Source organism: Antechinus flavipes, chromosome 2 (genome assembly GCF_016432865.1).
Source record: "Antechinus flavipes isolate AdamAnt ecotype Samford, QLD, Australia chromosome 2, AdamAnt_v2, whole genome shotgun sequence".
Taxonomy (NCBI): domain Eukaryota; kingdom Metazoa; phylum Chordata; class Mammalia; order Dasyuromorphia; family Dasyuridae; genus Antechinus; species Antechinus flavipes.
In genome coordinates this window covers 228,410,183-228,425,193 of record NC_067399.1, presented here as the reverse complement: position 1 = coordinate 228,425,193, position 15,011 = coordinate 228,410,183, and the positions used below count along the sequence as shown (strand labels likewise).

Sequence of the window (15,011 nt, the reverse complement as noted above, 5' to 3'; positions counted from 1 at the left end):
CTGCCTCCAATTTATCTCACTCTCATTCCACAACACCTGTGTCAGCAAAGGCTGCCCTGTAACTCCTTCAGATGTTATGATCCACAGCTGTGGAGGCTCTCAGATAATTGACGTGTCCCTTAACAAGTCTCCATGTTTGTGACTTTTGAAAGGCCAGAAGAGTGAGTCCAGGCTTCCTAGCATTAAAGTCTTGTAGCCTGCTCATTATTCTGCTTAAAGGAGCAAAGTATGACCTTGAGGAATCAGCCCACTGGTAGGAGAGATAGCTCACCCAGAGGTTATTCTGCATCTGGATGGGAACAAGATTATGTCCAAATTGAGCTAAGATTGTGCTTAATGTCCCCAGAAACATCATAGGATAGAAGACTGTTTTGAGATTGTAAGAAGGATTATTGTTATTGCTATAGCTTCAAAATATAATTAAGTGGGCTAAATGGAATCTGGACTGTAGTCACTAGCTGCTAATAGAGAAGAAAAGAGCAAACAGAAAATAAGTGGAAAGAGAAAAAAGAGAACCCCAATTCCTCAGGGGACCTTAGAACACAGAATGGAAGAGGTAATCTGCATATCTCCAGGAAAGAATCCTACATGTACTTAATTTTTTACCAGTCAATCCACAAACACTTCTAAAGGTTTTATAATTGGGCTAAGTAACAAAATGTAATTTCTTTAAAGTCAAGGACTTCTTCAGCCTTTGTGTAAACTAACATAGCAACTGGCACAAAATACAAGCTGTACTGCTAGAAGTCACAATAAATAGAGTAGAGGAAGACCTGAGGTCAAATCTGACCTCAGATACTTACTATCTAAATGTTTCTATCCAAGTTACTTAATTTTGTTTGCCTCATTTCCCTCATCTGTTAAATAATCTGGAGAAAGAAGTGGAAAACCTTTGGTATTTTTGCCCCCAAAAAACTCCAAATGAGATCCTAAAGAACTGGAGACAATTGAATAGGAAGAAATATTAAGGTTCCCTTTGTGGCCATTATTAGTCATATTAATCAGCTTGGCAGAATCCCAAAAGCTAGGCCAATATTTATAAGTACTGAAGAAACTTTAAAAAACGCATGCAAAAAACACAGTCTTCATGGCAGTATTGTGGAGCTAACAATTTAATGACTCTATCAGGGTATGTGCAGCTACCAGAAAGTCTAGGATGCACGTACTAGGACAGAGTCCTAACAATTATATCCTGAGGCCCTTGGAAATCCCACAGAGTTCTTTAGATCTAAGGGACTAAAGTTTTCTAATTCCTGGGAAAGATTTGCTCTGTTGACAAGACATCTCCTAATCTAAGAGGAGGCAAACTAATCTCCATGTGATGTGATGCCTCTTTCCAAATGCCTCCCTAAATATTTCTTAGTTTTGCAAGACTTCCTCCCCGGGGCTTTCTTCTCTATCAACTCCTCCTAATACTTTTTGATGGGTACACAATGAACCTAGATAGCTTATAGATCTTTTTCTTAAGAACAAAATTATCCCAAGGCTTATTTTTTTTAAATGACTTTTTGTTCTAGAAAATCATCCAAAAATCTATTGGAAACAATTCACAACTTTAGCAAAGTTGAAGGATATAAAATAAACCCACACAAATCATCAACATTTCTATATATTACTGACAAATGAGAGAGATAGAAAGAGAAAATACATTTAAAATTACTGTAGACAAATTAAAATACTTGGGGATCTACCTGCCAAGACAAACCCAAGAACTATATGAACACAATTACAAAACACTTCTTAAACAAATGAAGTCAGAGCTAAACGATTTTTAAAATATCAATTGTTCATGGCTAGGCCAAGCTAATATGATAAAAATGATAATTCTGCCTAAATTGGCCTACTTGTTCAGTTCCATACCAAACTGCCAAAAAATTATTTTATACAACTAGAAAAAATAATAACAAAATTCATCTGTAAAAACAAAAAGTAAAGAATATCAAAGGAATTAATGAAAAAATACAAAGGACAGTGGCTTAGCAAACCTAAACAATATTGTAAAGCAGCAGTCATCAAAACCATTTGGTACTGGCTAAGATTAGATACACACAACACAATAGCAATTTAATATTTGATAAACACCCAAACTCCAGCTTCTAGAATAAGAACATAGTTTTTGACAAAAATTTCTGGGGGAACTGGAAAAATAATATGTCAGAAACAGCATAGATCTATATAGGTCAAAATGGATACATGATTTTATCATAAAGGATGATATCATAGACAAATTAGGAGAATAGGTACAATTTACCTATCAGATCTTTGTAGAAGGAAGGACTTTATGACCAAAAAACTAGAGAATATCATAAAAGGAAAAATGGATAAATTTGATTATATTAAAAGGTTTTTGCACAAACAAAACCAATAGAAACAAGATTAAAAGGAAAGTACAAAGCTGGGAAAAAATCTTTACAACCAGTATTTCTGATAAAGGTCTCATTTCTAAAATATATAAAGAACTGTGTCAAATTTATAAGAATACAAGTCATTCTCCAACTGATAAATGATCAAAGGATATGAACAATTTTCAGATGAAGAAATTAAAGCCAACTATAGTTATATAAAATTAGTTATATATATAGTTATATATAATTATTGCTCTAAATAATTACTGATTAGAGAAATACAAATTAAAACAACTCTGAAATACCACCTCATATTCCTCAGATTGGCTAAAATGACAAGAAAAGATAATGATCAATGTTGGAGAGGATGTGGGAAAACTGGCTTTGCTGATGTAGTTGTGAAAGGATCCAACCATTCTGGAGAGCAATCTGGAACCACACATAAAGGGCTATCAAACTGCATACTCTTTGACCCAGCAATGTCATTACTGGTTTTGTATTTCAAGGACTCACATGTGCAAAAATTTGTAGCAGCTCTTTTTGTGGAAGCAAAGAATTAGAAAATGAGTAGATGCCCATCAATTCAGGAATGGCTGAATAAAATATGGTACATGAAAGTAATGGAATATTATTGTTCTATAAAAAATGACGAAAAAGCTGATTTTAGAAAGACCTGGAAAGACTTACATGAATTGACACTGAGTGAAAGAAGCAGAACCAGGAATATATTGTACACAATAACAGTAAGAATGTGCAATGATCAACTATGAAAGACTTAGTTCTTCTCAGTGGTTCAGTGATTCAAAGCAATCCCAATAGACTTTGGACAGAAAATACCATTTGCATCCAGAAAAAGAACTAAGGAGACTGAATGTAAATCAACACATGCTAGGTTCACTTCTTTTTTCGTTTTTTTTTTTATCTTTCTCATGTTTTGTTTTTCCCCTTTTGCTCTAATTTTTCTCTCCCAACATAATTCATAAGGCAATGTGTGTTAAAAAATAAATTTAAAAATGACATTTCAAAGTGAGATGCTTCAATGAGTATCATTTGTATTTTTTAAAATGATGTTCTGTTAACAGAAAATCAGAAAATTCTCCAAGCCTAAGACTCTTCAATTAAAGAAAATTTTTCTGGGAATAAGGATTACTTGCTGTTCAGTTGTATCTAACTGTTCATGACTCCATTGCAAGTTTCTTGGCAAAGAATGTAATGGTTTGCCGTTTTCTTCTCCAGTTCATTTTACAGATGAGGAAATGGAGCAAACAGGACAAAGTGACTTGCCAAGAGTTATATATAGCTAGTAAATGTCAAATGCTGGACTTGAACTCTGGAATCTTAACATCAGGCTCAGCGCTCTGTGCACTATGGCGCCACCTAGCAGCCTCCAAGAGTTAGTCAAGGTATAATGCAGCCATAGAAAATGGCATAGGAGCAGAAATCAATGAGTAAACACAGAATAGAGCAAGAAACTTGCTCCTGGTGTAATGGTGTTGGCTAAAGGTCAGAAAGCAGTGAAAGAGAAGAGATGACTATGTAAACAGTTCAAGAAAAGAACAAGAAATGAGAAAACCTGGGGAAAAATTCCCTATCCCAGCATCTTAGAATCTCTCTTTCTCTCTCTTCCTCTCTCTCTGTCTCTCTCTGTCTGTCTCTGTCTATGTCTCTCTGTCTTTCTCTGTCTCTGTCTCTCTGTGTCTCTGTCTGACTGTCTCTCTCTGTGTCTCTGTCTCTCTCTGTCTCTCTGTCTCACTTGTGTGTGTGTTCCTTTTCAGGATTAATTATGATTTTTAAAATAATGAGATATTTATGATTCTAGTTTACTCTGCTTTCATGGCTTCTGAGGTCCTTTCAATTCTATATTTGTGTTCCAAGGATCCTACACAAGGTTAGCTATAAGAAGGATGAGAGGAAAGAAGTGTTTGGCTCTACTATTCAGGATACCCTGACTATAGGTGGTCCCTGCTAGAAAAGTCAGGGTCCAGGGGCATAAGAGTGTGGGTTTCTTCATTTTCAGTCCCTTTTTTCCTTTTATTAACTTTAAAAATATTTAGTTTCTGCCCATCAACTGGGAAATGGCTAAATAAGCTGAAGTATATGGTTGTGATGGAATATTATTATGCTATATGAAATGACAAGCAGGATGATTTTTGAAAAACCTAGAAAAGGCTTACATGAACTGATGCAAGTGAAGTGAGCAGAACCAGGAAGATGTGATAACATAGTAACAGCTATATTTTACTATTAAGAATTGTGAATGACTTAGTCTTCTCAGCAGTACAACGACAATACAATGATCCAAGACAATCTCAAAAGACTAAAGAGGAAGTATATTATCAGCTTCCCAGAAAGAAATAACTTTGTTTGAATACAAACTGAGACATACTATTTTCATCTTCTTTCATTCTTTTTCTTTTATTTGAGCCTTTTTGTACAAAATCACTAATATGGAAATAATTGCACATATATAACTTATATCTAATTGAGTACTTTCTCAGAGAGGGGGAGGGGAAGTAAAGGGAGGAAGGGAAAGTAAAAGATAGAATATGAAACTCAAAACTATTAAAAATATTTTAAAATTGTTTTAATATGTTATTATAGAAAAATAAAATACATAATTTTAAAAATAAAAACATTTTGTTTAGCCCCATAAGAATAATGAGGGGCAGCTAGATGATACAGTGGACAGAGCACAGAGCTCAGGGCTGATTCAGGAGGACCCGAGTTCAAATCCTACCTCAATACTTAATACTTACTAGTTACTTGCCTAGGCAAGTTATTTAACCCCAAATGCCTCACCCCACCCCAAAAAAGCCACAAACAAACAAAAAAGTTATAAAAATAACAGTAATTAGGTTCATTTGTACCCATATAATCCTAATTGAACATATCATTAAAATGACAACGAATTAGCTTTGCTAGGACCAAATATAACTCCTAATGTCCAGCTCTACTTATCCTACATCTTAATGCCATATAGAGGTTTGGGATTCCAAAATATAGGGTAAGGCAAGATTGCAATATGCTTTATATGCCACTTAGGCATAGATCATTATTTATCATTTATTAATATTGTTTGAATCTAACTTTATGTGGCTTGAAAATCGTCTAACCCCAAAACTCATTATAGCATTTGGCTGACCTCAGAAGCACTCCTGGGAAGCAGATGTCTATAAGGCTTGCTTAGATCCTCTCCAGAGTGTTGGTTGTTTTCTTTCAGCTTCCACTCAAAGATTCTGTTTTGTGTGACTCAAATTAAATTAACTCTTTTTGCTGAAATACATCTCACCCTGCTCTTCTCTGAAGACTACTTACTACTAACAAGGCAGAAAAAGCAAATACTTTTAAACCCTTGAATAAACTCTCTATATTATAAATCTCCCAGAAACTGGAGAGACACAACTTTCCACTCTCTCCTCTTCCAAATGGCCGAATGTATTACTTTCTAAAATGATTTAAGATTTTGGAGTGTGTTCTCATGAATAACAAGTTCAAGGGATGAGTGATTCGGGGTACTCTAATCTTCCTGAGTTCAAATTTGGCCTCAGACACTTACAAGCTAAGTGACTCTGTCCAAATCACTCATCTATGTTTGCCTCATTTCCCTCATTTATAAACTGAATTGGAGAAAGAAATGGCAGACCATCCCAGGATCTCTGCCAAGAAACCCCAAATGGGGTCACAAAGAGGCAGACACAACTGAAATGACTGAACAACAACAAAAACTTCCTGACTCCAGGCCAAGCACTCTACCACTGCTCCACAGAGCTGTACAGCCCACTATGAGAGCAGGTGAAAAGAAGATGACACAAGTCAGTGTAGTTAAGGGGGAACATGGCCAATAAAGGATCAGAGAGAATGGACACAGGTCAGATCTGCTGGTGCTCGGTAGGATCAGGAGGCAAAAATGGGTAAAGCAGGGTGAGTTTTAAGGGGGTTTTATTAGTTGGAGCAGGAACTGGCACTGGGAGGAGGGAGCAGGGATCCAGGTCTGCCTGGAGATGGGAAGTGGGAATGGCTGATAATTAGCAGCGGTGAATCAAATTCCCCATAGGTAGGAAAGAAGACTTTCCTACTCTTTGCTGTAGGTCTAACCTGGAGAGGGATTTGAGGCTCCCCTGGGACTTTTTCAAGGTGATTCAGGGATTCTGAGCCTTTCCCAAGACATGACCCTTGGTAGGCTATTAAAACCTTTTACCCAGTTTCTAACTTTAAAAATATTAGAGGGAATATTGATCAATTGGAGCCTAGCCCAGTTAATCATCACCTTAAGTCCAGATTTCTGCAATAGCTTTTTGGCTTGGATCTGTGCCTCCAGGCTTTCCCATCTTCAGTCCACACCTTTAATAATCCTGGAACATCACTTTCATCTTATGAATTCTCTACTTAGGAAATTCCCATTCAAAGCTCCCTTCAAGGGTCACCTTGGCTGCCACTTCCTACACAAGGCCCTTTCTGATCCTCCAGTTGTCAATGATCCTCACTCCCCCAAATACCATGCATTTGTTTATGTGTGTTGGCACTGTATCACCCCAAAAGAAGGTAAGCTCCTTGAAGATAGGGTTATTTAATTCCCAGCATTCAGCAGAAAGCTTTAAGAGACCAGCTTAGTTCTTGATCTCAATATATCTAGGAGAAATAGAATACTTTCCTTGACTCATGAAGCCAGAAAATATTAGCAAGTGGAAATATATGTAACATCTTGGCAGGGATTGAGGTAAAAAAAGGAGAGGAGGAAAGTGGGGAGAAATAAGTGAGTGTTATTGCTCCCAGGTCTTTCAACTTACTGGTTCTTGGAAGTAGAGCTGGTAATGAAAGACTGGTTTTGATTTTATCTTCTGTATAAAAGGCACAGCTGGGTCTGCTGGACGGAAGGGTGTATTCAAACTGGCCACTGCCCTGGAAAACAAAAGGGGGGGTCTTGGTGAACCCTAAGGAGACAATATTAATGTGAAAGCTAATAATTCTAATATAAATCTCATTTGAATTTAATAAATCTAAATAAAGGGAAAGATTAGGCTAAAATCAAAGGCTTCAGGCTTGAATCTGATAATTATATTGAACCAAATGATTGACAGCAATATCTAATAGTACCTTGGTTGTTTCCAAGCAAGACAAATCAGGTATAAAAATGCCAATGAGAAGACTGGGACTGAATTGTAAGAGATTCATTGACATCCTGAAATCAAAGAAGAATTGGAAGAAGATAGAGTGATAAGATTAAGAATTAGAAGGAACCTCAGAGGCAACTGAGACCAACCCTCTCATTCTACAAATGAGGAAATTGAGGCACAAAGAGCTTAAATGACTTGCCCAGGGTGAGACAGCTATTAAACACCTAAGAATGTATTTGAGTCCAGGTCTTCAATTGTGTTGTTACAATACATTTAAAACAACTGATGCCTATCTAGTGCTGGTTTTAATTGAACATCCTTGGAACTATAAAATAGACCTTTTAAGATTTGGAAGAACCCTAACAAAAACCTACCTCATATTAAGCAAACAGATGGCCTCTCACTCAAAGATAACTGTAAAAGATTAAAACATTCACTCCAAAAACAACTGATAGATTTCCTTAGAATACATGAAAAGGGTACCTCCAGAAATACTCAGGTATTTCACTGAGACATCACTGAGAAATAGTAAAAGCTAATAATAGAAACATCCCATGAGGTTGATTAAATGCAACCAAAAATGTCTCACCTCCATTTGGAGCCCACAAAAGAATCAAGATCCAATTGTGGAATCAAAGGACTCTCTGCAGATGACATCCACATGACTTAACCAACAATAGGGTGACAATGAAGCATCAAATATATGGGCAAGGTGAAATTTGTTTTGGGAAAGGATAGGGCTTATGGTGGCAATTCAGGACTAGATTGTCGATAAGAATTCAGAATTATTCAATGAAGATTGATTATCAATGCAGATAATGAAGATTATGCCAGGAAATAGTGGTGAGGGGTCACAATGCTGTAAAACTTTAGGACCTCCTAAATATCTTGGATCTGGAGGGCACACTGGGCCTGGAGGCAGGAATATCTAAGAGATGTGAGTTCATAGGCCTAGCTATGTGATCCTGGGCAAGTCGTTTAACCTCTCTGCCTCAGTTTTTTTATCTGCCAAAAAAAAAAGGATGTACTAGAGCAAGAAATGGCAAACCACTCCAATACCTTTGCCATGAATCATGAAGAAAAGGACACAACCAAACAATCAAGCAACAATGAAAAAGTATCTAGAATAACATTACCTGGTGTCTAGAGCTGTACATTAAAAGCACTCTCTTTTTTCACGGACTGAGATTATACTACAAACATAAGCCTCAAAATACACTGGAGAACTCAGCCAATAAACAATGAACCATAAGATCATTACAGACCAATCTGTTGCCACCACAGTCTGGATAAAAAAAAATCAAGATAAATATTCTTAATAGAAGGCATTATACCAGGCTATATGGAAAAAAAAAGATTTCAAAATATAGAGACCTAGAAATAGATATCAAAATCATGTGCAAGTAAGAATGAGATATATATTTCTCCTCTCATCCATTTCAACTTTGGAAAAACAGTTATTTTCTTCACCTGTGAAAGAATCTATAGAAAAAGGAATATAAAGGAACAATTGTAAACTTTAACACCAGCACTGCTTCTATCAAAACTTGTAGAAAGAGAAGAAAACAAGGGATAATAATAACACAATGTTGCTTGTCCTTTGTTCCATGACATTTGGGAGGTGTTGCCATGTCATGGAAATAAACTGGATTTATGTGAGGGAGCACTGGGCAAAGTCACCTGCTTCACTTTCCTGTCTAGAGCCTTCTGGGTCCAGTGGGAAGATATAGATCAAGAAAGATGGAGACAACCCTGGATAAAATGAGAGGCCTTGACCTTTTAAGCTAAGGACTTCAACAGGTCTCAGTTTGACTGAGGTCACACCCATCTGGGGATTAAAATTAGCTAGCAATTGAGGCAAAGAATCTGCTCTTTCACCCAGCGCCCCCAAATCTAAATGAATGAATCTAGGAGGGTAAGATCCTCAGGGTTTTTGGCCAAAGCAGAAGTCATTGCTACTTACAGCCAATCTGACTGAGAGCTTTGGAAGGTGCTGGTGCTGCTGTCATGGCCAGCTCCAAGGCCCTCTGTTTGTGTTGTTGCCGGGCCCCAGACAGTCTCCCACCCTCATGTCATAGACCTCTTCTATCAACTTCCTGAATCATCTAAATTGGAAAATTGTCTCATCTGCCACTCCAGAATCCTAATTGAGGAGTTACTTTTAAATTGTTTGGAGGGGAATGTGGGGGAAATTCTGCTGGGTTGCTACCTGTGATATACCATCTTGACTGCTTCTTTTTTAGGTCTGTTCCATATTTAAAATATTATGGCTGGACATTTCTGAACTGAGAGGTTCAAACTTTTAGCACATGTTACCCCTGGATTCTATGGCCAAAAAATCCCAAATAAATCAATATCCCAGAATTTCAAAGACATTCTAAGATATTGGCTTCCTAAACTGCAACAGAGAATATCAAATATAGAATACCCTGCACATAGTTTTTGGAGCATGGGGTAGGAATTAGGGGTTAGAAGGTAAAGCTGCTCAGTAATATAATTTCAATATATATTTCTTGCCAAATCATGCAAGCTAGAGGCATCAAACATGTAATTCATATTACACTCAGGAGTGTAGCCCAAAACTACCAAATTAATATGTAATTGAAAAATATTTTTTAAAAAATGAAAATAAAATTGGATATAGATAATTTTAATATATGATTTTCTACATCAATATATAAATGCAGGGGTCTTTAGGTTTGGTTTGTGGTCTCTATTTCTATTAGAGTTTGACTCCTTTGATAATAAGCAACTGTTACAGGGCTTAGAGGTTGAGTTCTATAATTCCAACATAGTTGTCAGAGAACTGAGTGGTTTTGTGAGTTCCCTGGGTCACACTACTCTTTGAATACAAGTTATACATTAAAAATGGGATCTATTTCTAAATGACTTCTCCATGTACATACACATCCTTTCTTTTCTGTAAAATTAAGTTTCTCAAAGGCAAGGATATTTTTGTGTGTCTCTAAATTCCCAGAACTAACCAAAGTGCCTAGCACCTAGTAGATGTTCTATAAATGCTTGATGTATCAAAAAGAAAATGTGTGCGTATTCACACTCGCATATACATATATGTAAAATTCTATCCCCTGTTCCTTTTATTTCACCAATATCCATTATAGCTTCTTCTCTCTGGGCCTTATAAACCTAGAAACTCTTCCAGCCCCAGCTCAAATCAAATTCCTTCCATGAGTGCATCACTGATTAAATTCTCCCATCATGTATGTAAGTATAGATGTATGCATATACATTTGTGTGTGTACCTTTGTGTGTAAAATGAACATTAATTATAGGCTAGTTTCAGATTTTTAATTTTATATAAACTACATTTGGGAAAAGGAGGAGAGGAGAAATATCCCATATTTTGAAATTCAGATCAATTAGGTAATCCTTGCTAATGTGTTAATGAGTTCATCATAGTTCCAACATGGGGAATTTCCAGAGTTGGTCATAAGTGAAACTATATCACAAATAAAAATTTTAAAGTCATAAAACTCCCTAGAAGTCATATAGTTTAATCTTTTCTTGTCGTTTAGAACAGTCAGGCCCAGAAACAGGTGCTCTTTCCGCCACCTGCTGGCTCCATTCCACCACACTATTGTGTTCTGTAGTTACCTTACTCTCTCTGGATAGAAGAGAGCCATGTTCCACACCATAGTACCACCCCAGTAATGGCCAATAAACACTGCTTGAGAAATGCCCTGGAGAATAGAAACATATGTGAGATTAGGTGTAAAAAGGAGAATGGGTGAGCAAATGAGCAGCTCCTAGGTCCTAAAGAACAAGAATTTTTGCTAAAACAGGTTCCAAAATAGTTTTATCTCACTCTGCAGCTCAGTGGTCTTTTTATTTATCTCTCATAGATTTCCTAAAATAATCTTCATAACAACTACTCCACACATTAATTCTCTTGTAACTCCAATTTAGATGAGATCCTTCATCTTCTTTCTTTTCCACTTCAAAACTCATCTGATCCTATTCTCCTGTTTTGAAGGGAGTTGTTCCAGCCCTTGTCTAAAATGAACATTCCTATCTCTTGTTTTTGTTTGTTTGCATTTCTTCCAGAACTCTGTTCTTTCAATTATCTACCCCCTGATATCTTTCATTTATCTATCTCCACAAGCTTCTTCTGTCTTTCTTTCACATTTGAAGATTTTCCCAATTCTCAAGTTTCCAATTGAAAATTTTAAACCTTTAAGGCTCTCATTACATTTCCTACCTTTCTAATATTTTGAACAAGTGCTTTGTTGTGACACATTAACATTCTTGGCTTAATCTAACAATATTAACTCCTCAGAGTAGCGATTATTTTTCTTTTAGTATGTCCAACATAGTACCTGGCACATGGTATTCATCCCAATTATCCTTCTGGAAACTTCAGAAGATTACCAATAATCACCTACTAACTATAAAATCCAGCAGCTTTTTTTTCAGTGCTCATTTTTCTTGACTTCTGATATCATTTAATACTTCCCATATCTATTGTACCTTTGTGAACTCCTTCTGGTTTCAGGGAATCCTAGGAAAACTTGTATGAACCCAAGCAGTGCCAAGAGAGAACCAAGAAAACAATTTCACCAATAACAATGTTGTAAAAGCAATCTACTTTGAAAGACTTAAGAATTCTGATCAATGCAATCACTAAACATGATTCCAAAGAACCAATTAATGACACAGTATGCTACCCGTCTCCTGATGGAGGGACAATGGACTCAAGATGTAGAAGGATAAAAACATTTTAGGAATGCCCAGTGTGGGGATTTGTTCCCCCAGATTCTGCATATAGGTTACAAGTTTTTTTTCCCTTTTTCTTTTTTTCCCCCACTGGAATAAGAAATAATGAGTGCTTGCTAGTTGAAAGAAAAAAAATTTAAAAGAAAGCTTTTTCTTTAATCTTTATACAGTATTGTTCTGATTTTCCTATCACTAGGACCATTGACCTTTCTAATTTTGTACTACTTTTGCTCAAAATACACCCTTAAAAAGCTCCTCATATTTCTTTCACTTTCTTTTAAACAATCTTTTCCTTGAAGATTCCAACTGGTCTGACAACTTCAACTATAACATGTAGTTAACTCTATGTTTCTCAGCCCTAAACTGGAAATGTTTTGGGAATTAGAATTAGGAGATCCTGGATATAAAATATATTCTGCTACTTATTGCCTGTGTGATCTTGGCTAAGTTATTCAGGTCTCAGTTTCCTTATCTATAAAGTGAGATACTTAGACTCATTGATCTCCAAAATACCTTCTAGCTCTAAATCTGTCATTCCTTCATATATTGCTTTCCCATCATCTAAAGTATACCTTTTTCCTTCCTCTGTCCGCCTTTTAGAAAACTGACTACCTTTCAAGGTCTCCCTCAAATCACATATTCCTCCATGAATGTTTCATTGATTATTTCAGTTCTACAATGACTGGCCCAATTTCTTACCAACTTATCCAGGAATGTAATCATCTCCTAAAGAAGAAAAAAATAAAACGAATTAGAAATTTCCCCTCAATATCTTAGCATGCTGACTCATCTTCACTCAGATATTTAGTCTTAGAATCCTGATCTTAGAAGCACTCTAGCTCTTCCCTTCTCTTCCTTCCATAAGCATAATGCTAGCAATAATAAAAATACTTTTATTCAACTTAAAAAAAACAGTTCTTTCATCTACCTTATAAGAGTCTGTAAAAGATTGACTATAAATGGATAATAGTAACAAGGACAATTTTTATCTAAAAACTGAAATGGATGAGAAGAATGAACTTCACGATGATAAGGAGTTTCAGAGGGAAAATGGTTAAGTAGTACATTTAAGTCTGCAAAGTAATTTACAGATATTTTCTGTTCCACTGACATTTCCTTTCTGTTTTTAATGTTTGTTTATTAGATTTCAACATTTAATTTTCTAAGATATTAATTTCCATTTTTTTCTCTCCCTCCCTCCTCACACACCACCCTCAAGATGGCAAACAATACAGGCTGTACATGTACCATCATATTAAACATATTTCTGTGTTTATCATGTTATGAAAAAAGAATCAGAACAAAAAGGAAAAACCATGAGAAGGAAAAAACAACAACAAAACTGAAGGTGGTATGCATTAATTTGCATCATACTCCATAGTTCTTTCTTTGGATGTGGATGCCATTTTCCATCCTAAGCCTTTAGGAATTATCTTAGATCATTGTGTTGCTGAATAAAGCAAAGTCTACCAAAGTTGAACACCACTTAAACTTGCTGTTACTATGTACAATACTCTACTGGTCCTGGTCACTTCACTACCAGCAGTACATATAAGTCTTTCCAGGATTTTCTGAAACCAGCATACTCATAATTTCTTACAGAACAACAGTATTCTCTTACATTCATTTATTAAAATTTGTTTAGCCATTCCCCAACTGATGGGCATTCCCTCAATTTTGAATTCTCTGCCACAACAAAGAGAGCTGCTATAAACATTTTTGTATATGTGGGTCCTTTTCCTCTTTTAGTGATCTCTCTTGGATACAGACTTCGTAGTGGTATTGCTGGATTAAAGAGTATACAAAGTTTTATATCCCTTTGGGCATAGTTCTAAATTGCTCTCCAGAATGGTTGGATCAGTTCACAACTCTACCAACACTGCATTAGTGTTCCAATTTTCTCATATCCTCTCCAACATTTATAATTTTCCTTTTCTGTAATAGCCAATTTTGTAGGTGTGTGAGATACTTACTTTAATTTGCATTTCTCTGTGATTTGGAACTTTTTTCATATGACTATAAGTGGCTTTAATTTCTTCATCTGAAAACCTGTTCATATGCTTTGGCCATTTATCAATTGGGAAATTGACTTGTATTTTAATAAGTTTGACTCAGTTCTTTATATATTTTAGAAATGAGGTCTTTATCAGAGATACTGGTTATAAAAATTGTCTCTCAACTTTCTGCTTCCATTCAAATTTTGGTTGCTTTAGCTTTATGCAAAATATGTTAATTTAATGTAATAAAAAACATTCACGTTGCATTTCATGATGTTCTTTGTCTCCTATTTGGCTATAAACATCTTCCCTTCTACATAGATATGACAGATAAACTATGCCCTACTCTCCCAAGTTGCTTAAGGTATTTACTCTTTATGTTTAAATCACATGCCCATTTTGATGTTATCTTGGTATACAGTGTGAAATGTTGGTCAATGCATAGTTTCTGCCATACTATTTTCCAGTTTTCCCAGCAGTTTTTGTCAAATACTGAGTTCTTATCCCAGAGCTGAAGTCTGGGTTTGTGAAATAGTAGATTACTATAGTCATTGACTATTGTGTCTTATGTACCTAACATATACCACTGATCTACCATTCTTTTTCTTAACCAGCAACAATTAGTTTTTATAATTCCTGATTTATGGTATAGTTTTGGATCTTCTATGGTTAGCCCCCCTTATTTTGCATTTTTTTTTCATTCCTGCCCTTGATATTCTTGACTTTTTGTTCTCCTAGATAAATTTTATTATTTTTTTCTAGCTCTATAAAATTTTTTTGCCAGTTTGATTGGTATGTCACTTAATAAGTAAATTAATTTT

General features: G+C 35.8%; 1 pseudogene; it reads right to left on the bottom strand.

Moving 5' to 3' along the window:
• LOC127548798 (bifunctional epoxide hydrolase 2-like) overlaps positions 1–15,011 on the bottom strand; it is a 55,077-nt pseudogene that overhangs the window by 15,927 nt on the left and 24,139 nt on the right.